At 42.9% G+C, this 26,959-nt stretch overlaps 3 pseudogenes; all 3 read left to right on the forward strand.

The window, feature by feature from the left end:
• The first annotated feature begins 7,748 nt into the window (after positions 1-7,748).
• Positions 7,749-10,883, forward strand: LOC146610635 (tonsoku-like protein; annotated as a pseudogene).
• A 4,195-nt stretch (positions 10,884-15,078) lies between these two features.
• LOC146610636 (tonsoku-like protein) lies at positions 15,079-18,214 on the forward strand (annotated as a pseudogene).
• Positions 18,215-22,414: 4,200 nt separating this feature from the next.
• LOC146610637 (tonsoku-like protein) lies at positions 22,415-25,550 on the forward strand (annotated as a pseudogene).
• Positions 25,551-26,959: the final 1,409 nt, after the last annotated feature.

The raw sequence follows: 26,959 nt of genomic DNA on the forward strand, positions 1-26,959 counted from the left end.
CTCAACGTTACAAAAGCACAACCACTGTCCACACCCCCAACCACACCACACCTCACAGTAAATGATCATTTCCATTTTAAGCATTTCCAAATGATCATTTTCCATACTGCCAGTATAAATATACACAGTATGCTGCCATCAATACAATATAGATGTTTTACACACTCCTTTTGTTGTTGACATTTACAGGCTGTGTGCAAAAGGCCACACTCTTCAAATTCATGCCAACTAATATTTTTACGTCCAGTAGGTGTCCTAATAGAGCAAATGAAGCTTCAAGAAGCTTTGCACTGGAGTGAACCAATTGGATGAAAAGCTTCAGTGCTTCATGAAGCTTCATCTGCCCATCACTACCAAACACGCACGGGAGGAGGAACAAAATGCACAAAGAAAGATGGCGGAGAGACGCAGACTGAACACTAGGTTACACAGAATTATGCAGACGGACATGGAGTTAAACAGACGACGCAACAGAGAGCACAGGAAAACACAGGGCTTAAATACACGGGGAGTAATCAGGGAATGGGCCACAGGAGGGAGACACAGCTGGGAGAAATTAGGCTAACGAGACAGGGGAGTGGTAAAACTGAACACACTGACATGAAACATGAACTTTCAGAATAAAACAGGACAGAGAACCAGACAGGGCACTGAACTTGACAGGCGGACTCATAAGTAGACACAATAACACCGAGGACAGACAGAGGGAACACAGAAGTGGGAGCAGGCAGGTAAAGAACAGAAACCTAACAAATGGCAAAATCACAGCAGAATACATACTCGGAATGAACAAAAGCATAAGGCAACACAGACTCAGGACCATGACAGACACTTAGTTTTCTGTTTTCTGATGAAGTGGTTCATTTGTGCAGATGATGCCTTAATTTAACGAAAACACAAATCAGACACCAGCTCACAACCTTAAACATGATTATTGTGCTAGCAATTGGGTGTGATCCAGTGATGGATTCATGATTAGCTAACAATGAGGAATGGCAGGGATATTTTTCTTTAGCAAAAGAAACAATAAAACAATGAAAAGACCTCAGGAGACATAAAACTGTTTTACTGGCAAAATATCAAAACTAAAGCCAATAACTTTGCTGATTTTCTCTATCTGTGCAATATTGATTAAGGTTACTGCTCTTTAAGGTAAATATCAAAACTATTACACTGTTTAATCCACACCAATGCATCATATTCTGTAAAATCATATTTTTGTATATGTTGTCCTGTGAGGACATCTGATCTCTGAAAAAACAACTGTTAACAAAGCTGGAAAAACAAACCCACATCTTGATCCTTAAAAAAACATATTAATATGTATCTTAATAACAAAAACAATCACAGCTCAAATAAAAGGCTTCAGCCTACTAATATTAGTTCATAAAATACATTCTCTGCGCCAAAAGTGATGAGTTAAGGTGCCCATGGAGGCAAGGGTGCCATCAGGCATTTGGCCCCGGGGCAGACCCAAGACAGGCTGGAGAGATTATATCTCTCGGCTGGCCTGGGAACGCCTTGGTGTTCATATTTATATTAATATTCTTATTCTTCTATGACAAAAAGTACAAGTGTTCATTTAAGGAAATAAACAGAGCAGTAAGAGATATTTTTCAATTTTTTTTATTTTATTTTTGATTTGCCACCAATTACATGTTTTTATTTGTAATTTTTGTAGTGCTCCATGCTATGTCTCTGTCAGTGCGCCCCAGGGTGGCTGTGGCTACAATGTAGCTTGCCATCACCAGTGTGTGAATGTGTGTGTGAATGGGTGGATGACTGGATATGTAAAGCGCTTTGGGGTCCTTAGGGACTAGTAAAGCGCTATATAAATACAGGCCATTTACCATGTGAACCCCTCACCTGATGTTTTATGTTTATTAGTTTAGTTTAGATTCTAAACTATCAACCCCAACAATCGAATGATCTCCTTTAATAGCAAGCGCTGGGCAACGGTGGAAAGGAAAAACTCCCTTATAAAAAGGGAGAAACCTTTGACAGAACCAGGCTAAGAAAGGGGCAGCCATCTGTCATGACTGGTTGGGGGGTGAGAGGCAGAGGAAAAGAAAAAAGAGAGCACACGTTAGCTATATGTTGCTCACATTGCCTAAAATGAACAACGTATGGTTTTCTGGACTGTGAAAGAAATGTCTCAAGTCAGTTTTCAGTGACGTGACTGAAGACTTTTCTGGATGGCCGTGCGGATGCTTGTCAGAAACAGTTCATTTCCTTTCTTGGAGAAACGAACTCCGTTGTGTAAAAAAATGGAGTTGTCAAAAAACCTGATGTGCGGATGCTCAATAATCACTCCATCGAAGCGGTCGACAGCCTTTCTAATGCTGGCATTCACAGTCTTCCTGTCCTTATTGATTTCGCCTGGATTTCCATATATCCACACTTGACGCTCATTGATGGATGAATATGCAATTGTCATTGAGGGGAACTCTGTGTGCAATTGCATCAATTCCTTCTCAATGACAGAAGAAAGTTCATAAGCAGAAAAGAGTCCCAAATCATTGCCCCCAGCATGGATTACCAGTATGTCAGGTGGGCTCTGTGTGGATAGCTCCTTATAAAAACAAGGAAGGACTCCCCCCCAGCGCATTCCTCGTTTGCCAAACCACTGGACTTTGGTATTAAGTCCGAAATTTTCTCCGAAAATCTCTTTTGCTTCACCCTTGGCTCGTCTAATGTAACTGGACCCAATGATCCACACGTTTGTTTCTCTCTGGTCTTCTGGGCTCTCTTTCTTTTTCGGTGTGTTTTCACAGGTGTTGGTATCGCTCAAGGCCGTATCGTTTGTTTTCTGACCTGGGAGTCGGATAGTCCTGGACCAGGGACTTTTTTGGATGCTCTGTGTCACTACTGCTTGTTCTGGCCTCTTGTTGTCTTTCAGTGTGTTTTCAGATGTTTTGGTATCACCCAAGGTCATATCGTTCATTGTTTTAACTAGGTGTTGGATATTCTTTGGCGGAAAACTTTTTCGGATGCTCTGTGTCACTGCTGCTTGTTCTGGCCTCTTGTTGTCTTTCAGTGTGTTTTCAGAGGTTTTGGTATCACCCAAGGTCATATCGTTCATTGTTTTAACTACGTGTTGGATATTCTTTGGCGGAAAACTTTTTCGGATGCTCTGTGTCACTACTGATTGTTCTGGCCTCTTGTTGTCTTTCAGTGTGTTTTCAGATGTTTTGGTATCACCCAAGGTCATATCGTTCATTGTTTTAACTAGGTGTTGGATATTCTTTGGCGGAAAACTTTTTCGGATGCTCTGTGTCACTGCTGCTTGTTCTGGCCTCTTGTTGTCTTTCAGTGTGTTTTCAGAGGTTTTGGTATCACCCAAGGTCATATCGTTCATTGTTTTAACTACGTGTTGGATATTCTTTGGCGGAAAACTTTTTCGGATGCTCTGTGTCACTGCTGCTTGTTCTGGCCTCTTGTTGTCTTTCAGTGTGTTTTCAGAGGTTTTGGTATCACTCAAGGTCATATTGTCCATTTTCTCAACTACGTGTTGGATAGTCCTTGACGAAGAACTTTTCTGGATGCTCTGTGTCACTGCTGCTTGTTCTGGCCTCTTGTTGTATTTTGGAGTGTTTTCAGAGGTTATGGTATCACTCGAGGTCGTAACGTCCATTTTCTCAACTAGTTGTTGGAAAGTCCTTGGCACATAACTTTTCTGGATGCTCTGTGTCACTGCTGCTTGTTCTGGCCTCTTGTTGTATTTTGGAGTGTTTTCAGAGGTTATGGTATCACTCGAGGTCGTAACGTCCATTTTCTCAACTAGTTGTTGGAAAGTCCTTGGCGCATAACTTTTCTGGATGCTCTGTGTCACTGCTGCTTGTTCTGGCCTCTTGTTGTATTTTGGAGTGTTTTCAGAGGTTATGGTATCACTCGAGGTCGTAACGTCCATTTTCTCAACTAGTTGTTGGAAAGTCCTTGGCGCATAACTTTTCTGGATGCTCTGTGTCACTGCTGCTTGTTCTGGCCTCTTGTTGTATTTTGGAGTGTTTTCAGAGGTTATGGTATCACTCGAGGTCGTAACGTTAATTTTCTCAACTACGTGTCGGATATTCCTTGACAAAGAACTTTTCTGGATGCTCTGTGTCACTGCTGCTTGTTCTGGCCTCTTGTTGTATTTTGGAGTGTTTTCAGAGGTTATGGTATCACTCGAGGTCGTAACGTCCATTTTCTCAACTAGTTGTTGGAAAGTCCTTGGCGCATAACTTTTCTGGATGCTCTGTGTCACTGCTGCTTGTTCTGGCCTCTTGTTGTATTTTGGAGTGTTTTCAGAGGTTATGGTATCACTCGAGGTCGTAACGTCCATTTTCTCAACTACGTGTTGGATAGTCCTTGACGAAGAACTTTTCTGGATGCTCTGTGTCACTGCTGCTTGTTCTGGCCTCTTGTTGTATTTTGGAGTGTTTTCAGAGGTTATGGTATCACTCGAGGTCGTAACGTCCATTTTCTCAACTAGTTGTTGGAAAGTCCTTGGCGCATAACTTTTCTGGATGCTCTGTGTCACTGCTGCTTGTTCTGGCCTCTTGTTGTATTTTGGAGTGTTTTCAGAGGTTATGGTATCACTCGAGGTCGTAACGTCCATTTTCTCAACTAGTTGTTGGAAAGTCCTTGGCGCATAACTTTTCTGGATGCTCTGTGTCACTGCTGCTTGTTCTGGACTCTTGTTGTCTTTTGGTGTGTTTTGAGAGGTTTTGGTATCACTCAAGTTCATATTGTTCTTTTTCTGAACTTGGAGTTGGATAGTCCTTGAAGAAGAACCTTTTTGGATGCTCGGAGTCACTGCTGTTTCTTTTTTCTCAGTGTCTATTCTCATCCTCTTTCTCTCTGGAGAGTAGCTCTCAGAGTTGTTTTTGCTGCCTTTTGAAATCTGACTGTATCGTCTTTTCAACACAGTTTTTTCTTCACAGATTCGTCTCTTTTTCCTTGGTGGAGAGCAGCTGTCGGGACTTCTGCAATTCTGTGCAGCATAATCCGGGCCTCGCTTCCTCTTGAGTGGAAGCTGGAAATGTGTTTCTTCAGAATTTGGCTCTGGATTTTGGTGGTCCATTGTAGTAAAGCCAGCGTAAGCTTGTTGACTTTTGCCGTGTTTACTCTGAGACATGTTAGAGTGTTGATGAAGTGACTGTGTTAAAGGTTCAACTGTTTTAAAATGTTTCTCAGGTTTACCTTTGAATGCTGCAATCTTGAGTGTTGCAAATAAACTGACTGAAAGTTTGGGATTCTTACCCCTACTTATAGATTCACTACTATGACATCATAATGATGTCATAACAAAATGTAACAGTAACATTCTTTTTTCTTCTTCTTTCTTTTAAATTTGGTGTTATTGTCTATAGGGCTTTGGAACGTGATGTCACGGGAGGGGGCGTGGCCTCCGGGCACCATTCTAGCAGGCCAAACAAAGGTACGGTGGCCCTGAGAGGCCAAACGGACTGCAACTTCAGAAAACACTTGCAAAAAGAAAAATGCTGCAAAAAGAAAAACACTTGCAAAAAGAAAAATGCTGCAAAAAGAAAAACACTTGCAAAAAGAAAAATGCTGCAAAAAGAAAAACGCTGCAAAAGCACACACAACACAACGGAAATAGGAAAAAAATACAACAGAAATGTTTCTGGGGAGACAATAACCGGACGGACCAGTTGCACGAACCAAAACATGCTAACAAGTGCACTGGGACTGGGAGACACTTCAAAGAAGTGGAGTGGCCAAAGAGTAAACTTTCAAAAGTAAGTTCTGAATAATATGTCACTTATTTATGTGCTAATGTTTAATAATGAGGAACATTAGAACATTACTGTTGGCCACATGCCGGCAAAGTTATGTGACATTAGCGATGTTTGTACTTTCAGCATTTACTTTGTTTTAAAGCCTTTACTTTATACGCCAGATAGTCGACCTTAATCTTACAGAGAATCTGATGATTTTGTGGATAATTAAAGTCAGTCATATATCCACAAACACAACAGGCTGAAAGTCAGTGATGCTGCTCGGTTTGCAGTCCTGAATATTACGGAACAAGCAGGATTCACTGCACTGTTAATGTTTTGCAAGTGTTTTCTGAAGTTGCAGTCCGTTTGGCCTCTCAGGGCCACCGTAGCTTCCCGATGGTTAGGGAAAAATGCAGTGGCATGGCAGGATGCTGTAAACGGACCAAACTTCAGTCAAGAGAACAACTGAGATAATCCATCCACATACAGGTTAGTCATTAATGTGCTGCTGCATTGCCTGGGCTGTAGTTACATGGTAAGGTTTTAAAAACTGAGCTTTAAAATGAATAGTTGTAATAAAAACTGAGAGAGGCCGACAGTGATCACTTACTTTTTGTAAGGGGCTTGTTGAGATTAAATAGAACAAGTTACAAAGCATTAAAACATGTTAAAAACACAACAGCCTTATTAAACGCAGAGTAGTTTGGGCCCAGAAGTAGGATTGATCACGTCATCACTTAAAGACCGGATAGACACATGGTGGAGTTACTTTGTTGTGTTTGTGTGTGTTTTTAAGTAGTTTTAAACTTTGTGATCCACAACAGGTAACAGTAAAAGATGAACATTTTTAAGCATAATGCTGTTACCAAACTACATTAATGGCCCAAAAACAGACCATAGAAAAAACCGTGGCTATGTGAAAAAAAATGATGACAACTAGTCCTAATTCAGGCTAATTGTTTTTTTGTTTTTTTGTTTTGTTTTTTTCCGACATCCCTCCACACACACAGGCTGTGCTGGCTCACAGAAAGAGTGGGTCATCAACATTATCAGGCAGCTGGTGTTCATAGCAAGCCTCACCAGACAGCTTCAGTCCATATCGGATGTACAGGATGGAGTTAAGGCTCTGCAAGGACATCTGATTTGTAAGTTTGCTTTTTACCACACTCATCTGGGCCAAGAGTAGAGGAAACTGCCTTATCTTCTGCAGCTGGAATTCAAAACAAGTATTTGAACTCGGACACGGCCTGCAGATTAGACTGGGTTTGTTTGGTTTTTCTTTTTCGTGCTTTTCCCACTTTTCTAGCTTGTTGTGCCCTTTTTCTTTCAGGATCTGCAGTTTCCTCCCTGTCCAGTAGAGGCCTCTCTCAGAGAAAGAACAGCTTGGGGATGCAGATGATGACGATTGGAGATCAGACACACCGCCCCCACCTCTCCTTATCCATGCTTAGGTCAGAAGTGGAATGCTCTTTTGCTGTTTGTTAGTTACGGATGGAGTAACACTAACTAAGGAAATACACACAACACAGTGATTGTGAATAAGTCACTCCAAGTGTGAAAAGGTGATAGTCAGAGTGAGACTACACATGAATTATTCAGGAAATGCACACTCAGTGAGAGAATAACTATAATTCAGTGTCACTAGGGGATATAACTTGAAGATGATGTGTCTTCATTTCTGATTCATTTTGAACAGTGATGAATGTGGAAGTAAATGAGCGCGAGCTGATCAAAACGGGCGAGCTGTTTTTACATATTTCTGCAGCCTGGATGCCGTGGGCTTTGTCCACGAGTAAAAGATGACATCGCCCATTTCGGATCTTATATATAGTTATACCTTGGTGTTTTGTAGCATCACCTGACAAACTTTTACTTTCCTGATGTTTAGACTTTCTGATCCCTCCACAGACTCTGCTTTGTCTTTCTACAAAGAGTTGACGACATTAAATACAGATGTTTTAACAGTGCTTGAATGTTTTATTTTGTTTACTCTAGCCTCCAACTCAAACTTTGGTTGCTCCTATGCCCACGTCACTTCCTCCACCAATCAGAATGAGGGTCCGGGTTCAGGAAGACGTCTTCCTGATCCCAGTTCCACAAAGGTCGGTGAAAAGTTTTAAGTTTGAGCAGTACATAAAAATAAATCCCAATCTGATTGGTGTAGTGTTTTTTTGTTGTTGTTGTTGTTTTGTTTTTAATTTCTGTTTAATCGCCGGTCATTGCTCTGCATCCCAGTGAGGCCAACTCCTGCTCTGTGTCGTGGCTGTGTGAGCAGGCAGCTCAGCGTTACTACCAGAAATGTGGCCTCCTGCCTCGTCTCTCTCTGCAGAAAGAAGGCGCTCTGCTCTCCCCGCAGGACCAGCTACTGGCCGTCCTGCACACAAATGAAGAGGTGAGGTGACACTGAGGAGAGCCAGAAGTGACCATACTTGGACCACAGACAATTTAAAAGATGCTGAAGACTACCATGATTGGTTGATGAAGTCTGATCACGAGTGTTTAAGACAAATGTTGTCACCGTTGCTATCTTGGATTTAAAAAAAACAAAACAACCCACAGTGACAAGAGGACGGCTATGACTGTGAAACAGCTTGCATGTCAGCCAGTGAGCATACTCCTTTTCTTAGGCAAAGTATGGCCCAAATTCATAAAATAGACTTTCTCATAGACACAGAGGTCTTTTCATTAAATCACTGATAGAAGGAATGGAGGTTCTAGGTCCTTCCACAATGACTTCATCTTTCTTACCCAGATGAGGCGTGCAGGTTTTAGACTGTATGATTCTGGTAAGAAGGTGAAGGGCTGATTATGTTAACAAGCTGCCTGAGAAACTACAATCTGAGAAACTGTAAAGATTAGAACCATTTCTATTACCAGACTGGATGCTGACTTGCTTTTGGAGCCAGCTTCCAGAAGACACTGAAGGAATCACAGTTTTTGGGATTGAATCCTTGGCTTCACTTTCCCGCACCAGTGCAGGATAACTGATGGGTTTGTGTTGTGGGTTCTGGCTGACGTTTGCTCGTGGGGATCTCCCTCCTCTCCCTGAGCGATACAAGAAGGCCTGTCAAAGTCTGGCAGTGGGTGAGCAACACAGAGGAAATGCATTATAAAACGGACACATGTGCATTCTTGTATTCTGTTATGAAGTACCATCTCTTTCTACCTGTAGATGAGAACAAGCGTGTCTCCCGGCTATGTGAGGTTCGGGACCGGGGTTCCTCCGTGTCAGGACTCCAAATGTCTCGGTTTGGCCGCCTCTTCCCTCAGCCCGCTCCTCCGTGCCCTAAAACTTCAGGCCAGCCTCACGGAGCTGCGAATTTCTGGAAACCGTATGTCTGACGACCTTCTCCCTGAGCTGATTGCCACAACGCTCACCATGCCTCGTCTGCAGCTGCTGGACATTTCTGCCAACTGCATTACAGGGGACGGCCTGGAGAAGGCTGTAAATGCTTTAAAGGGACAGAGTGCACCTGCATTCCCGGTAAGGGCCTCAGCTAGCCAATAGTGGCAGCTCCAGGTTTACCATCTAACCTGTATTTAAGTACCTCTGGTCTTAATAACTACCTTAGATCTTAATAACAAGCTAACCTGATTCGTATCAATGATATCTGTCAGAGAGAATTGGCTCTCGTGATCATTTGCTTTTTCTGCTCGTTTCCACTCAAAGTGCCTGGAGGAGCTGGACCTCAGTATGAACCCACTGGGGGACGGCGTGTCTGAGTCTCTGTCCTGTCTGCTGTCCTGCTGCCCTGTGCTAGCCAAGCGGTCTCTGCAGGTCTCACTGCTCATTTCCTTCAGCAGCATCGACTGCTGCTAGCCAGCGCGCTCACAGGTGACTCTCTAACAAGCAGCTGACTGAAGCCTTAAGCTTCACTGAACTCCCACCCATAAGCAAAACTGCAACTAACTTTACATCTTCTGAACGTTCAGGCACAGGCCATTTGAAAGCAGTGTGCCTGTCCCTCAATCCCCTGGGCTCCACCGGCTTTGAGCTGGTGTTAAAGACTCTGCCCCTCCACTGCCTCACACACGTGGACCTGTCAGCTGTCTGCAGAGGGCCTGCTGATTACCCGGCACTGGAACACCTCGCCAAAGTCCTGTCACAGGTGTGCACGCAAAAATCATGCAATGTCATTTATTGTCGAAAGATATAATTGTGCAATCAGGTTAAGACTTTTGTGTTTTTGCAGGACGAGTGCTCTCTGACCCACCTCAGCCTGGCTGCAAATGGGCTGACAGACAGCAGTGTAGCTACCTTGGCGAGGTGTGTGTGTGTGTGTGTGTGAGGGCGTCATTTCTACGGCTCAGTTATTACTCATGTTAGTGGGGCTTTGCCTTTGTTTAAATTGTCACTCTTTACTGGCCTGTTGGACTTTTTCTTATTATTTCACAGGTGCCTCTCGTCGTGTCCCACACTGGTGAGTCTGAATCTGTCAGGAAATCCGTCTGTTACATCAGTGGGACTTCACAACATCCTGGCGTCTGTCAGAGAGGCCCGTCGACCACTGACACTTCTAAACCTCGAAGGTATGTCTGAACTTGGAGATACTCCATGGAGTTCCTTTTTTTTTCTAAAGCTATTCTTAGATTCACCGTTTCACACTAATTCACAATTTGGATTTCTTTGATGTTTTTATCACCTGTGCAAAGTTGTACTTGGCAACAGTTTGTTTCTTGCTATCAGTGCGTTTCCTTTTGACGCATTTCTAAGTTTGAACATTTAGTATGTATGCACAGAGGTGTTACATGATGATTACACACACAGACATTACAATATAGAAGTGTGGTTTAAAGATTTAAAAAAAAGATTAGCTGTGAATTAATTTTCCATTTTATGGAGCAGAAAACATTGCTGAACGCTAGCTAACAGGCTACATTTGGATGTCAAATATTTATAGGGGGGAAAATGGAAATTATGGATATGAAATAAAATGATTCTTTGTTGCTTAACCTGCAGGTTGTCAGGTCTCTGGCCCCTGGGAGAGTCAAGACCTGGACAGTTTGTCAGAGCTGGTCCAGGATATCCGTCTTTGCTCTCAGACCCTCAACAAGCTGGACCGACAGACCTTGAAGCAGAGCTGGGACAGGACTCAGTCACACGGACACTTTCTCGACCGAAACTCCAAGTGCCTCCTCTCTGCCACCTCTACTTGAGGGTGGCAGGTGTGTTCATAATAAATAATTAATAATGAATTATTAATTTCCTAATAATTCATAATAAAAGTGGTCATTTTTATAAACATTTTGTTTAATGAGGCTACACCAAAAAGAAACAAGATAAAAACAAAATAAAGTGACATGGCGTCCACCGACAGTCTGTGGATAGCTTGTGTTTTATGCATTTTTGTCTGCCTTATTTATACATGTAAAGCTCTGTATCTGTATAAAGAGTTTGTGTTAGTGTGTGAGAGGTTTTGTGTCACAATGGTCCTGTTTTGGAGGATTTGATTTTAAAAAAACCAAACATAATTAAAGTAACCAACGATGCTATACGTTGACATCGTTCTTTCACTGTAAGACAAAGCAGGCTATGGTGAATAATCACAGCGATTTTCAGCTCTGAAGAAATCTATCTAGGAGCTATGACAGTGTAAAGACACCCTGCAATTTTAAATGTGTGGCGACATTTGAATGAGGCGCGTACCAGTAGAGGGAGCCAACGCACCACGAATGGTACACAGCCACAGATGCGCTTTGTGCAATGTATTTGTGACATGCAGGAGTGTCCGCAAAGAAATGTGGATAAGTTGTAAATCAAAAGCTAAAGAGCTCATTCTTGCACTGTTTTGATCAGAACACACGTGGGAATGTTCAAGTGTTGAGAATTTGTAATTATAAAGTGAATTAGGGAACGATATTAGATACTGCCACTGGCTAGATTTCAACCTGGGTCTCTCGTTCCCAAAGCGCGTTCTCTACGCCGCGGCCTGCCCTATAATATATTTCAAGCGTTTACCACAACTGAGAGGTGAAAACTGCCGTTTCTTCGTCTTACAAAATGTTCTGTAACTCCAAAAGTACACGGACTGTCGACATCATTCTTTCACTGTAACAATCAGCAGGCTTTAATAAAAAAGGAAAAAAAAAATCAAGGCGGTTTTCAGGTCTCTAAAGAAAAATACATCTAGGAGATATGAGGAGTTGAAAACGCCTCTGTTACAGAATTTCAGCTGTCATTTTCACTCAAGTCTCCATAGACTTTGAATGTGGACATTTTTTAACTGTGTTGCTTCGAGGCCATTTGCGAGAAAACGGCAACTCCTACAATAATGACAGTGCCATTTTGTTAAAGGCAAGAAAAATACCTACATTTTGATGTATAATTTGTGTTAATGAAGGCAAAATTGAGCGTTTGTTCAGACATGAAGAAGAGATTGAGAAAGCGACAATGCATGGTGTGTTTGGCGTCCATAGCAACCATAACAACCAATATTGATTGATGGAAGAGATTTTGAGACAGGGGTAAAAAAAAAAAAAAAGGCAGAGAGAGCCCATTCTGTAGGCTCGCCTGTAGGCTTCTAGCAAGCGTAGCAAGTGAATTTCAGAGCCAGGGATTATTTTTTTTTTTTTTTTTGTGTCCCCAGCATATGGTCCGCATGGGATTCGAACCACTGCCCTCTGTCCTCAATCTCTGCCATAGGGCCTGTCACGTTCCCATGAGCCACTCGGCGGCCCGGAATGACAGGGCAAAAGTGCTATATTTAAAGTGCACACCTGCGCAGCCGCACCCCAATTTTCGGCTCTTTTTCATTAGCTGGACACCAGGCCTTATCTAGTCAGCCGTTCCAACCACATCCCTGCCAATGTGTGCCTACGTCAAGCCGCATACAAGTGTAACACTCACAATTTTCTGCTATCACTCTAAGGCAACTTAAGTGTTAGTGACGTCACACCTATGCGCCACTGCCCTCTGTGGAGAATGGGAGAAATGTGCTTGCACCTCAACCTATGGACTCAGACGGACATTCAATCATCATCTTCCTCACTCAAGGTAACCTTATGGCTTGTAGGAACACTGCACGTGTATGATAAGACTGTAGCCGTTCAACCGGCCCTCGTAAGGTTGCTGAAGACAGTGAACACCGTGGAATTCTCAGTATCACTGTGGCCCTGGGTTTTTCCACTGTCCTGCTAAGTGCTTATGTAATTGTAACCAACATAGGAGAGAGACGTAACATCGTGGAAGAGACATAAAGTGAGTAAAAACGATCTAAATGCATTTAGAATATATTTAGAACTACAAATTACACTTTTCTTAGCAATTATTGTTTTTTTATGTCAAGCTTCAAGCTAGCTTCTTTATTGGGGCTTGGGACCAGCAAAAGTGACCCGAAATTTGGTCTTTAAGTCTGGTCATTAGCGTGTCTGGACCCAAACTACACTGCAGGTCCCAAAGTCAAATGATCACTGAGAGTTAAAAATCTGTCTGAAGTTAGAAGTTAGCAGAGAGTTAGCTCACTAGTTTCCGTCTAAATATAATATACCAGGTTCTGACTGAGGGATTTCTAAAACAAATTAAAAGGCACAGCTCTGCTATCACTTCTGACATACATGAAGACAGGAAAGTAAGCAGCAGTGATGTTTGTAGGGTTACTGAAGTTTGGCTAGCTGGTATATAGTGATGTGCTATGTGACTAGCGAAACAGCTATGTTAGCATAACATTAACACAGTGATGAAGGGGAACTTTTTTCCACTGGATAAGAATTAAGGTGAGGGTTCCCGATGGTTAGGGACAAATGCAGTGGCATGGCAGGATGCTGTAAACGGACCAAACTTCAGTCAAGAGAACAACTGAGATAATCCATCCACATACAGGTTAGTCATTAATGTGCTGCTGCATTGCCTGGGCTGTAGTTACATGGTAAGGTTTTAAAAACTGAGCTTTAAAATGAATAGTTGTAATAAAAACTGAGAGAGGCCGACAGTGATCACTTACTTTTTGTAAGGGGCTTGTTGAGATTAAATAGAACAAGTTACAAAGCATTAAAACATGTTAAAAACACAACAGCCTTATTAAACGCAGAGTAGTTTGGGCCCAGAAGTAGGATTGATCACGTCATCACTTAAAGACCGGATAGACACATGGTGGAGTTACTTTGTTGTGTTTGTGTGTGTTTTTAAGTAGTTTTAAACTTTGTGATCCACAACAGGTAACAGTAAAAGATGAACATTTTTAAGCATAATGCTGTTACCAAACTACATTAATGGCCCAAAAACAGACCATAGAAAAAACCGTGGCTATGTGAAAAAAAATGATGACAACTAGTCCTAATTCAGGCTAATTGTTTTTTTGTTTTTTTGTTTTGTTTTTTTCCGACATCCCTCCACACACACAGGCTGTGCTGGCTCACAGAAAGAGTGGGTCATCAACATTATCAGGCAGCTGGTGTTCATAGCAAGCCTCACCAGACAGCTTCAGTCCATATCGGATGTACAGGATGGAGTTAAGGCTCTGCAAGGACATCTGATTTGTAAGTTTGCTTTTTACCACACTCATCTGGGCCAAGAGTAGAGGAAACTGCCTTATCTTCTGCAGCTGGAATTCAAAACAAGTATTTGAACTCGGACACGGCCTGCAGATTAGACTGGGTTTGTTTGGTTTTTCTTTTTCGTGCTTTTCCCACTTTTCTAGCTTGTTGTGCCCTTTTTCTTTCAGGATCTGCAGTTTCCTCCCTGTCCAGTAGAGGCCTCTCTCAGAGAAAGAACAGCTTGGGGATGCAGATGATGACGATTGGAGATCAGACACACCGCCCCCACCTCTCCTTATCCATGCTTAGGTCAGAAGTAGAATGCTCTTTTGCTGTTTGTTAGTTACGGATGGAGTAACACTAACTAAGGAAATACACACAACACAGTGATTGTGAATAAGTCACTCCAAGTGTGAAAAGGTGATAGTCAGAGTGAGACTACACATGAATTATTCAGGAAATGCACACTCAGTGAGAGAATAACTATAATTCAGTGTCACTAGGGGATATAACTTGAAGATGATGTGTCTTCATTTCTGATTCATTTTGAACAGTGATGAATGTGGAAGTAAATGAGCGCGAGCTGATCAAAACGGGCGAGCTGTTTTTACATATTTCTGCAGCCTGGATGCCGTGGGCTTTGTCCACGAGTAAAAGATGACATCGCCCATTTCGGATCTTATATATAGTTATACCTTGGTGTTTTGTAGCATCACCTGACAAACTTTTACTTTCCTGATGTTTAGACTTTCTGATCCCTCCACAGACTCTGCTTTGTCTTTCTACAAAGAGTTGACGACATTAAATACAGATGTTTTAACAGTGCTTGAATGTTTTATTTTATTTACTCTAGCCTCCAACTCAAACTTTGGTTGCTCCTATGCCCACGTCACTTCCTCCACCAATCAGAATGAGGGTCCGGGTTCAGGAAGACGTCTTCCTGATCCCAGTTCCACAAAGGTCGGTGAAAAGTTTTAAGTTTGAGCAGTACATAAAAATAAATCCCAATCTGATTGGTATAGTGTTTTTTTGTTGTTGTTGTTGTTTTGTTTTTAATTTCTGTTTAATCGCCGGTCATTGCTCTGCATCCCAGTGAGGCCAACTCCTGCTCTGTGTCGTGGCTGTGTGAGCAGGCAGCTCAGCGTTACTACCAGAAATGTGGCCTCCTGCCTCGTCTCTCTCTGCAGAAAGAAGGCGCTCTGCTCTCCCCGCAGGACCAGCTACTGGCCGTCCTGCACACAAATGAAGAGGTGAGGTGACACTGAGGAGAGCCAGAAGTGACCATACTTGGACCACAGACAATTTAAAAGATGCTGAAGACTACCATGATTGGTTGATGAAGTCTGATCACGAGTGTTTAAGACAAATGTTGTCACCGTTGCTATCTTGGATTTAAAAATAAAAAAAACAACCCACAGTGACAAGAGGACGGCTATGACTGTGAAACAGCTTGCATGTCAGCCAGTGAGCATACTCCTTTTCTTAGGCAAAGTATGGCCCAAATTCATAAAATAGACTTTCTCATAGACACAGAGGTCTTTTCATTAAATCACTGATAGAAGGAATGGAGGTTCTAGGTCCTTCCACAATGACTTCATCTTTCTTACCCAGATGAGGCGTGCAGGTTTTAGACTGTATGATTCTGGTAAGAAGGTGAAGGGCTGATTATGTTAACAAGCTGCCTGAGAAACTACAATCTGAGAAACTGTAAAGATTAGAACCATTTCTATTACCAGACTGGATGCTGACTTGCTTTTGGAGCCAGCTTCCAGAAGACACTGAAGGAATCACAGTTTTTGGGATTGAATCCTTGGCTTCACTTTCCCGCACCAGTGCAGGATAACTGATGGGTTTGTGTTGTGGGTTCTGGCTGACGTTTGCTCGTGGGGATCTCCCTCCTCTCCCTGAGCGATACAAGAAGGCCTGTCAAAGTCTGGCAGTGGGTGAGCAACACAGAGGAAATGCATTATAAAACGGACACATGTGCATTCTTGTATTCTGTTATGAAGTACCATCTCTTTCTACCTGTAGATGAGAACAAGCGTGTCTCCCGGCTATGTGAGGTTCGGGACCGGGGTTCCTCCGTGTCAGGACTCCAAATGTCTCGGTTTGGCCGCCTCTTCCCTCAGCCCGCTCCTCCGTGCCCTAAAACTTCAGGCCAGCCTCACGGAGCTGCGAATTTCTGGAAACCGTATGTCTGACGACCTTCTCCCTGAGCTGATTGCCACAACGCTCACCATGCCTCGTCTGCAGCTGCTGGACATTTCTGCCAACTGCATTACAGGGGACGGCCTGGAGAAGGCTGTAAATGCTTTAAAGGGACAGAGTGCACCTGCATTCCCGGTAAGGGCCTCAGCTAGCCAATAGTGGCAGCTCCAGGTTTACCATCTAACCTGTATTTAAGTACCTCTGGTCTTAATAACTACCTTAGATCTTAATAACAAGCTAACCTGATTCGTATCAATGATATCTGTCAGAGAGAATTGGCTCTCGTGATCATTTGCTTTTTCTGCTCGTTTCCACTCAAAGTGCCTGGAGGAGCTGGACCTCAGTATGAACCCACTGGGGGACGGCGTGTCTGAGTCTCTGTCCTGTCTGCTGTCCTGCTGCCCTGTGCTAGCCAAGCGGTCTCTGCAGGTCTCACTGCTCATTTCCTTCAGCAGCATCGACTGCTGCTAGCCAGCGCGCTCACAGGTGACTCTCTAACAAGCAGCTGACTGAAGCCTTAAGCTTCACTGAACTCCCACCCATAAGCAAAACTGCAACTAACTTTACATCTTCTGAACGTTCAGGCACAGGCCATTTGAAAGCAGTGTGCCTGTCCCTCAATCCCCTGGGCTCCACCGGCTTTGAGCTGGTGTTAAAGACTCTGCCCCTCCACTGCCTCACACACGTGGACCTGTCAGCTGTCTGCAGAGGGCCTGCTGATTACCCGGCACTGGAACACCTCGCCAAAGTCCTGTCACAGGTGTGCACGCAAAAATCATGCAATGTCATTTATTGTCGAAAGATATAATTGTGCAATCAGGTTAAGACTTTTGTGTTTTTGCAGGACGAGTGCTCTCTGACCCACCTCAGCCTGGCTGCAAATGGGCTGACAGACAGCAGTGTAGCTACCTTGGCGAGGTGTGTGTGTGTGTGTGTGTGAGGGCGTCATTTCTACGGCTCAGTTATTACTCATGTTAGTGGGGCTTTGCCTTTGTTTAAATTGTCACTCTTTACTGGCCTGTTGGACTTTTTCTTATTATTTCACAGGTGCCTCTCGTCATGTCCCACACTGGTGAGTCTGAATCTGTCAGGAAATCCGTCTGTTACATCAGTGGGACTTCACAACATCCTGGCGTCTGTCAGAGAGGCCCGTCGACCACTGACACTTCTAAACCTCGAAGGTATGTCTGAACTTGGAGATACTCCATGGAGTTCCTTTTTTTTTCTAAAGCTATTCTTAGATTCACCGTTTCACACTAATTCACAATTTGGATTTCTTTGATGTTTTTATCACCTGTGCAAAGTTGTACTTGGCAACAGTTTGTTTCTTGCTATCAGTGCGTTTCCTTTTGACGCATTTCTAAGTTTGAACATTTAGTATGTATGCACAGAGGTGTTACATGATGATTACACACACAGACATTACAATATAGAAGTGTGGTTTAAAGATTTAAAAAAAAGATTAGCTGTGAATTAATTTTCCATTTTATGGAGCAGAAAACATTGCTGAACGCTAGCTAACAGGCTACATTTGGATGTCAAATATTTATAGGGGGGAAAATGGAAATTATGGATATGAAATAAAATGATTCTTTGTTGCTTAACCTGCAGGTTGTCAGGTCTCTGGCCCCTGGGAGAGTCAAGACCTGGACAGTTTGTCAGAGCTGGTCCAGGATATCCGTCTTTGCTCTCAGACCCTCAACAAGCTGGACCGACAGACCTTGAAGCAGAGCTGGGACAGGACTCAGTCACACGGACACTTTCTCGACCGAAACTCCAAGTGCCTCCTCTCTGCCACCTCTACTTGAGGGTGGCAGGTGTGTTCATAATAAATAATTAATAATGAATTATTAATTTCCTAATAATTCATAATAAAAGTGGTCATTTTTATAAACATTTTGTTTAATGAGGCTACACCAAAAAGAAACAAGATAAAAACAAAATAAAGTGACATGGCATCCACCGACAGTCTGTGGATAGCTTGTGTTTTATGCATTTTTGTCTGCCTTATTTATACATGTAAAGCTCTGTATCTGTATAAAGAGTTTGTGTTAGTGTGTGAGAGGTTTTGTGTCACAATGGTCCTGTTTTGGAGGATTTGATTTTAAAAAAACCAAACATAATTAAAGTAACCAACGATGCTATACGTTGACATCGTTCTTTCACTGTAAGACAAAGCAGGCTATGGTGAATAATCACAGCGATTTTCAGCTCTGAAGAAATCTATCTAGGAGCTATGACAGTGTAAAGACACCCTGCAATTTTAAATGTGTGGCGACATTTGAATGAGGCGCGTACCAGTAGAGGGAGCCAACGCACCACGAATGGTACACAGCCACAGATGCGCTTTGTGCAATGTATTTGTGACATGCAGGAGTGTCCGCAAAGAAATGTGGATAAGTTGTAAATCAAAAGCTAAAGAGCTCATTCTTGCACTGTTTTGATCAGAACACACGTGGGAATGTTCAAGTGTTGAGAATTTGTAATTATAAAGTGAATTAGGGAACGATATTAGATACTGCCACTGGCTAGATTTCAACCTGGGTCTCTCGTTCCCAAAGCGCGTTCTCTACGCCGCGGCCTGCCCTATAATATATTTCAAGCGTTTACCACAACTGAGAGGTGAAAACTGCCGTTTCTTCGTCTTACAAAATGTTCTGTAACTCCAAAAGTACACGGACTGTCGACATCATTCTTTCACTGTAACAATCAGCAGGCTTTAATAAAAAAGGAAAAAAAAAATCAAGGCGGTTTTCAGGTCTCTAAAGAAAAATACATCTAGGAGATATGAGGAGTTGAAAACGCCTCTGTTACAGAATTTCAGCTGTCATTTTCACTCAAGTCTCCATAGACTTTGAATGTGGACATTTTTTAACTGTGTTGCTTCGAGGCCATTTGCGAGAAAACGGCAACTCCTACAATAATGACAGTGCCATTTTGTTAAAGGCAAGAAAAATACCTACATTTTGATGTATAATTTGTGTTAATGAAGGCAAAATTGAGCGTTTGTTCGGACATGAAGAAGAGATTGAGAAAGCGACAATGCATGGTGTGTTTGGCGTCCATAGCAACCATAACAACCAATATTGATTGATGGAAGAGATTTTGAGACAGGGGTAAAAAAAAAAAAAAGGCAGAGAGAGCCCATTCTGTAGGCTCGCCTGTAGGCTTCTAGCAAGCGTAGCAAGTGAATTTCAGAGCCAGGGATTTTTTTTTTTTTTTTTTTTTTTTTTTGTGTCCCCAGCATATGGTCCGCATGGGATTCGAACCACTGCCCTCTGTCCTCAATCTCTGCCATAGGGCCTGTCACGTTCCCATGAGCCACTCGGCGGCCCGGAATGACAGGGCAAAAGTGCTATATTTAAAGTGCACACCTGCGCAGCCGCACCCCAATTTTCGGCTCTTTTTCATTAGCTGGACACCAGGCCTTATCTAGTCAGCCGTTCCAACCACATCCCTGCCAATGTGTGCCTACGTCAAGCCGCATACAAGTGTAACACTCACAATTTTCTGCTATCACTCTAAGGCAACTTAAGTGTTAGTGACGTCACACCTATGCGCCACTGCCCTCTGTGGAGAATGGGAGAAATGTGCTTGCACCTCAACCTATGGACTCAGACGGACATTCAATCATCATCTTCCTCACTCAAGGTAACCTTATGGCTTGTAGGAACACTGCACGTGTATGATAAGACTGTAGCCGTTCAACCGGCCCTCGTAAGGTTGCTGAAGACAGTGAACACCGTGGAATTCTCAGTATCACTGTGGCCCTGGGTTTTTCCACTGTCCTGCTAAGTGCTTATGTAATTGTAACCAACATAGGAGAGAGACGTAACATCGTGGAAGAGACATAAAGTGAGTAAAAACGATCTAAATGCATTTAGAATATATTTAGAACTACAAATTACACTTTTCTTAGCAATTATTGTTTTTTATGTCAAGCTTCAAGCTAGCTTCTTTATTGGGGCTTGGGACCAGCAAAAGTGACCCGAAATTTGGTCTTTAAGTCTGGTCATTAGCGTGTCTGGACCCAAACTACACTGCAGGTCCCAAAGTCAAATGATCACTGAGAGTTAAAAATCTGTCTGAAGTTAGAAGTTAGCAGAGAGTTAGCTCACTAGTTTCCGTCTAAATATAATATACCAGGTTCTGACTGAGGGATTTCTAAAACAAATTAAAAGGCACAGCTCTGCTATCACTTCTGACATACATGAAGACAGGAAAGTAAGCAGCAGTGATGTTTGTAGGGTTACTGAAGTTTGGCTAGCTGGTATATAGTGATGTGCTATGTGACTAGCGAAACAGCTATGTTAGCATAACATTAACACAGTGATGAAGGGGAACTTTTTTCCACTGGATAAGAATTAAGGTGAGGGTTCCCGATGGTTAGGGACAAATGCAGTGGCATGGCAGGATGCTGTAAACGGACCAAACTTCAGTCAAGAGAACAACTGAGATAATCCATCCACATACAGGTTAGTCATTAATGTGCTGCTGCATTGCCTGGGCTGTAGTTACATGGTAAGGTTTTAAAAACTGAGCTTTAAAATGAATAGTTGTAATAAAAACTGAGAGAGGCCGACAGTGATCACTTACTTTTTGTAAGGGGCTTGTTGAGATTAAATAGAACAAGTTACAAAGCATTAAAACATGTTAAAAACACAACAGCCTTATTAAACGCAGAGTAGTTTGGGCCCAGAAGTAGGATTGATCACGTCATCACTTAAAGACCGGATAGACACATGGTGGAGTTACTTTGTTGTGTTTGTGTGTGTTTTTAAGTAGTTTTAAACTTTGTGATCCACAACAGGTAACAGTAAAAGATGAACATTTTTAAGCATAATGCTGTTACCAAACTACATTAATGGCCCAAAAACAGACCATAGAAAAAACCGTGGCTATGTGAAAAAAAATGATGACAACTAGTCCTAATTCAGGCTAATTGTTTTTTTGTTTTTTTGTTTTGTTTTTTTCCGACATCCCTCCACACACACAGGCTGTGCTGGCTCACAGAAAGAGTGGGTCATCAACATTATCAGGCAGCTGGTGTTCATAGCAAGCCTCACCAGACAGCTTCAGTCCATATCGGATGTACAGGATGGAGTTAAGGCTCTGCAAGGACATCTGATTTGTAAGTTTGCTTTTTACCACACTCATCTGGGCCAAGAGTAGAGGAAACTGCCTTATCTTCTGCAGCTGGAATTCAAAACAAGTATTTGAACTCGGACACGGCCTGCAGATTAGACTGGGTTTGTTTGGTTTTTCTTTTTCGTGCTTTTCCCACTTTTCTAGCTTGTTGTGCCCTTTTTCTTTCAGGATCTGCAGTTTCCTCCCTGTCCAGTAGAGGCCTCTCTCAGAGAAAGAACAGCTTGGGGATGCAGATGATGACGATTGGAGATCAGACACACCGCCCCCACCTCTCCTTATCCATGCTTAGGTCAGAAGTAGAATGCTCTTTTGCTGTTTGTTAGTTACGGATGGAGTAACACTAACTAAGGAAATACACACAACACAGTGATTGTGAATAAGTCACTCCAAGTGTGAAAAGGTGATAGTCAGAGTGAGACTACACATGAATTATTCAGGAAATGCACACTCAGTGAGAGAATAACTATAATTCAGTGTCACTAGGGGATATAACTTGAAGATGATGTGTCTTCATTTCTGATTCATTTTGAACAGTGATGAATGTGGAAGTAAATGAGCGCGAGCTGATCAAAACGGGCGAGCTGTTTTTACATATTTCTGCAGCCTGGATGCCGTGGGCTTTGTCCACGAGTAAAAGATGACATCGCCCATTTCGGATCTTATATATAGTTATACCTTGGTGTTTTGTAGCATCACCTGACAAACTTTTACTTTCCTGATGTTTAGACTTTCTGATCCCTCCACAGACTCTGCTTTGTCTTTCTACAAAGAGTTGACGACATTAAATACAGATGTTTTAACAGTGCTTGAATGTTTTATTTTATTTACTCTAGCCTCCAACTCAAACTTTGGTTGCTCCTATGCCCACGTCACTTCCTCCACCAATCAGAATGAGGGTCCGGGTTCAGGAAGACGTCTTCCTGATCCCAGTTCCACAAAGGTCGGTGAAAAGTTTTAAGTTTGAGCAGTACATAAAAATAAATCCCAATCTGATTGGTATAGTGTTTTTTTGTTGTTGTTGTTGTTTTGTTTTTAATTTCTGTTTAATCGCCGGTCATTGCTCTGCATCCCAGTGAGGCCAACTCCTGCTCTGTGTCGTGGCTGTGTGAGCAGGCAGCTCAGCGTTACTACCAGAAATGTGGCCTCCTGCCTCGTCTCTCTCTGCAGAAAGAAGGCGCTCTGCTCTCCCCGCAGGACCAGCTACTGGCCGTCCTGCACACAAATGAAGAGGTGAGGTGACACTGAGGAGAGCCAGAAGTGACCATACTTGGACCACAGACAATTTAAAAGATGCTGAAGACTACCATGATTGGTTGATGAAGTCTGATCACGAGTGTTTAAGACAAATGTTGTCACCGTTGCTATCTTGGATTTAAAAATAAAAAAAACAACCCACAGTGACAAGAGGACGGCTATGACTGTGAAACAGCTTGCATGTCAGCCAGTGAGCATACTCCTTTTCTTAGGCAAAGTATGGCCCAAATTCATAAAATAGACTTTCTCATAGACACAGAGGTCTTTTCATTAAATCACTGATAGAAGGAATGGAGGTTCTAGGTCCTTCCACAATGACTTCATCTTTCTTACCCAGATGAGGCGTGCAGGTTTTAGACTGTATGATTCTGGTAAGAAGGTGAAGGGCTGATTATGTTAACAAGCTGCCTGAGAAACTACAATCTGAGAAACTGTAAAGATTAGAACCATTTCTATTACCAGACTGGATGCTGACTTGCTTTTGGAGCCAGCTTCCAGAAGACACTGAAGGAATCACAGTTTTTGGGATTGAATCCTTGGCTTCACTTTCCCGCACCAGTGCAGGATAACTGATGGGTTTGTGTTGTGGGTTCTGGCTGACGTTTGCTCGTGGGGATCTCCCTCCTCTCCCTGAGCGATACAAGAAGGCCTGTCAAAGTCTGGCAGTGGGTGAGCAACACAGAGGAAATGCATTATAAAACGGACACATGTGCATTCTTGTATTCTGTTATGAAGTACCATCTCTTTCTACCTGTAGATGAGAACAAGCGTGTCTCCCGGCTATGTGAGGTTCGGGACCGGGGTTCCTCCGTGTCAGGACTCCAAATGTCTCGGTTTGGCCGCCTCTTCCCTCAGCCCGCTCCTCCGTGCCCTAAAACTTCAGGCCAGCCTCACGGAGCTGCGAATTTCTGGAAACCGTATGTCTGACGACCTTCTCCCTGAGCTGATTGCCACAACGCTCACCATGCCTCGTCTGCAGCTGCTGGACATTTCTGCCAACTGCATTACAGGGGACGGCCTGGAGAAGGCTGTAAATGCTTTAAAGGGACAGAGTGCACCTGCATTCCCGGTAAGGGCCTCAGCTAGCCAATAGTGGCAGCTCCAGGTTTACCATCTAACCTGTATTTAAGTACCTCTGGTCTTAATAACTACCTTAGATCTTAATAACAAGCTAACCTGATTCGTATCAATGATATCTGTCAGAGAGAATTGGCTCTCGTGATCATTTGCTTTTTCTGCTCGTTTCCACTCAAAGTGCCTGGAGGAGCTGGACCTCAGTATGAACCCACTGGGGGACGGCGTGTCTGAGTCTCTGTCCTGTCTGCTGTCCTGCTGCCCTGTGCTAGCCAAGCGGTCTCTGCAGGTCTCACTGCTCATTTCCTTCAGCAGCATCGACTGCTGCTAGCCAGCGCGCTCACAGGTGACTCTCTAACAAGCAGCTGACTGAAGCCTTAAGCTTCACTGAACTCCCACCCATAAGCAAAACTGCAACTAACTTTACATCTTCTGAACGTTCAGGCACAGGCCATTTGAAAGCAGTGTGCCTGTCCCTCAATCCCCTGGGCTCCACCGGCTTTGAGCTGGTGTTAAAGACTCTGCCCCTCCACTGCCTCACACACGTGGACCTGTCAGCTGTCTGCAGAGGGCCTGCTGATTACCCGGCACTGGAACACCTCGCCAAAGTCCTGTCACAGGTGTGCACGCAAAAATCATGCAATGTCATTTATTGTCGAAAGATATAATTGTGCAATCAGGTTAAGACTTTTGTGTTTTTGCAGGACGAGTGCTCTCTGACCCACCTCAGCCTGGCTGCAAATGGGCTGACAGACAGCAGTGTAGCTACCTTGGCGAGGTGTGTGTGTGTGTGTGTGTGAGGGCGTCATTTCTACGGCTCAGTTATTACTCATGTTAGTGGGGCTTTGCCTTTGTTTAAATTGTCACTCTTTACTGGCCTGTTGGACTTTTTCTTATTATTTCACAGGTGCCTCTCGTCGTGTCCCACACTGGTGAGTCTGAATCTGTCAGGAAATCCGTCTGTTACATCAGTGGGACTTCACAACATCCTGGCGTCTGTCAGAGAGGCCCGTCGACCACTGACACTTCTAAACCTCGAAGGTATGTCTGAACTTGGAGATACTCCATGGAGTTCCTTTTTTTTTCTAAAGCTATTCTTAGATTCACCGTTTCACACTAATTCACAATTTGGATTTCTTTGATGTTTTTATCACCTGTGCAAAGTTGTACTTGGCAACAGTTTGTTTCTTGCTATCAGTGCGTTTCCTTTTGACGCATTTCTAAGTTTGAACATTTAGTATGTATGCACAGAGGTGTTACATGATGATTACACACACAGACATTACAATATAGAAGTGTGGTTTAAAGATTTAAAAAAAAGATTAGCTGTGAATTAATTTTCCATTTTATGGAGCAGAAAACATTGCTGAACGCTAGCTAACAGGCTACATTTGGATGTCAAATATTTATAGGGGGGAAAATGGAAATTATGGATATGAAATAAAATGATTCTTTGTTGCTTAACCTGCAGGTTGTCAGGTCTCTGGCCCCTGGGAGAGTCAAGACCTGGACAGTTTGTCAGAGCTGGTCCAGGATATCCGTCTTTGCTCTCAGACCCTCAACAAGCTGGACCGACAGACCTTGAAGCAGAGCTGGGACAGGACTCAGTCACACGGACACTTTCTCGACCGAAACTCCAAGTGCCTCCTCTCTGCCACCTCTACTTGAGGGTGGCAGGTGTGTTCATAATAAATAATTAATAATGAATTATTAATTTCCTAATAATTCATAATAAAAGTGGTCATTTTTATAAACATTTTGTTTAATGAGGCTACACCAAAAAGAAACAAGATAAAAACAAAATAAAGTGACATGGCATCCACCGACAGTCTGTGGATAGCTTGTGTTTTATGCATTTTTGTCTGCCTTATTTATACATGTAAAGCTCTGTATCTGTATAAAGAGTTTGTGTTAGTGTGTGAGAGGTTTTGTGTCACAATGGTCCTGTTTTGGAGGATTTGATTTTAAAAAAACCAAACATAATTAAAGTAACCAACGATGCTATACGTTGACATCGTTCTTTCACTGTAAGACAAAGCAGGCTATGGTGAATAATCACAGCGATTTTCAGCTCTGAAGAAATCTATCTAGGAGCTATGACAGTGTAAAGACACCCTGCAATTTTAAATGTGTGGCGACATTTGAATGAGGCGCGTACCAGTAGAGGGAGCCAACGCACCACGAATGGTACACAGCCACAGATGCGCTTTGTGCAATGTATTTGTGACATGCAGGAGTGTCCGCAAAGAAATGTGGATAAGTTGTAAATCAAAAGCTAAAGAGCTCATTCTTGCACTGTTTTGATCAGAACACACGTGGGAATGTTCAAGTGTTGAGAATTTGTAATTATAAAGTGAATTAGGGAACGATATTAGATACTGCCACTGGCTAGATTTCAACCTGGGTCTCTCGTTCCCAAAGCGCGTTCTCTACGCCGCGGCCTGCCCTATAATATATTTCAAGCGTTTACCACAACTGAGAGGTGAAAACTGCCGTTTCTTCGTCTTACAAAATGTTCTGTAACTCCAAAAGTACACGGACTGTCGACATCATTCTTTCACTGTAACAATCAGCAGGCTTTAATAAAAAAGGAAAAAAAAAATCAAGGCGGTTTTCAGGTCTCTAAAGAAAAATACATCTAGGAGATATGAGGAGTTGAAAACGCCTCTGTTACAGAATTTCAGCTGTCATTTTCACTCAAGTCTCCATAGACTTTGAATGTGGACATTTTTTAACTGTGTTGCTTCGAGGCCATTTGCGAGAAAACGGCAACTCCTACAATAATGACAGTGCCATTTTGTTAAAGGCAAGAAAAATACCTACATTTTGATGTATAATTTGTGTTAATGAAGGCAAAATTGAGCGTTTGTTCGGACATGAAGAAGAGATTGAGAAAGCGACAATGCATGGTGTGTTTGGCGTCCATAGCAACCACAACAACCAATATTGATTGATGGAAGAGATTTTGAGACAGGGGTAAAAAAAAAAAAAAAGGCAGAGAGAGCCCATTCTGTAGGCTCGCCTGTAGGCTTCTAGCAAGCGTAGCAAGTGAATTTCAGAGCCAGGGATTTTTTTTT

This window comes from Diplotaxodon limnothrissa, linkage group LG20 (genome assembly GCF_057381915.1).
Source record: "Diplotaxodon limnothrissa isolate DT_005_m linkage group LG20, D_limnothrissa_male_GT1.1, whole genome shotgun sequence".
Classification (NCBI taxonomy): domain Eukaryota; kingdom Metazoa; phylum Chordata; class Actinopteri; order Cichliformes; family Cichlidae; genus Diplotaxodon; species Diplotaxodon limnothrissa.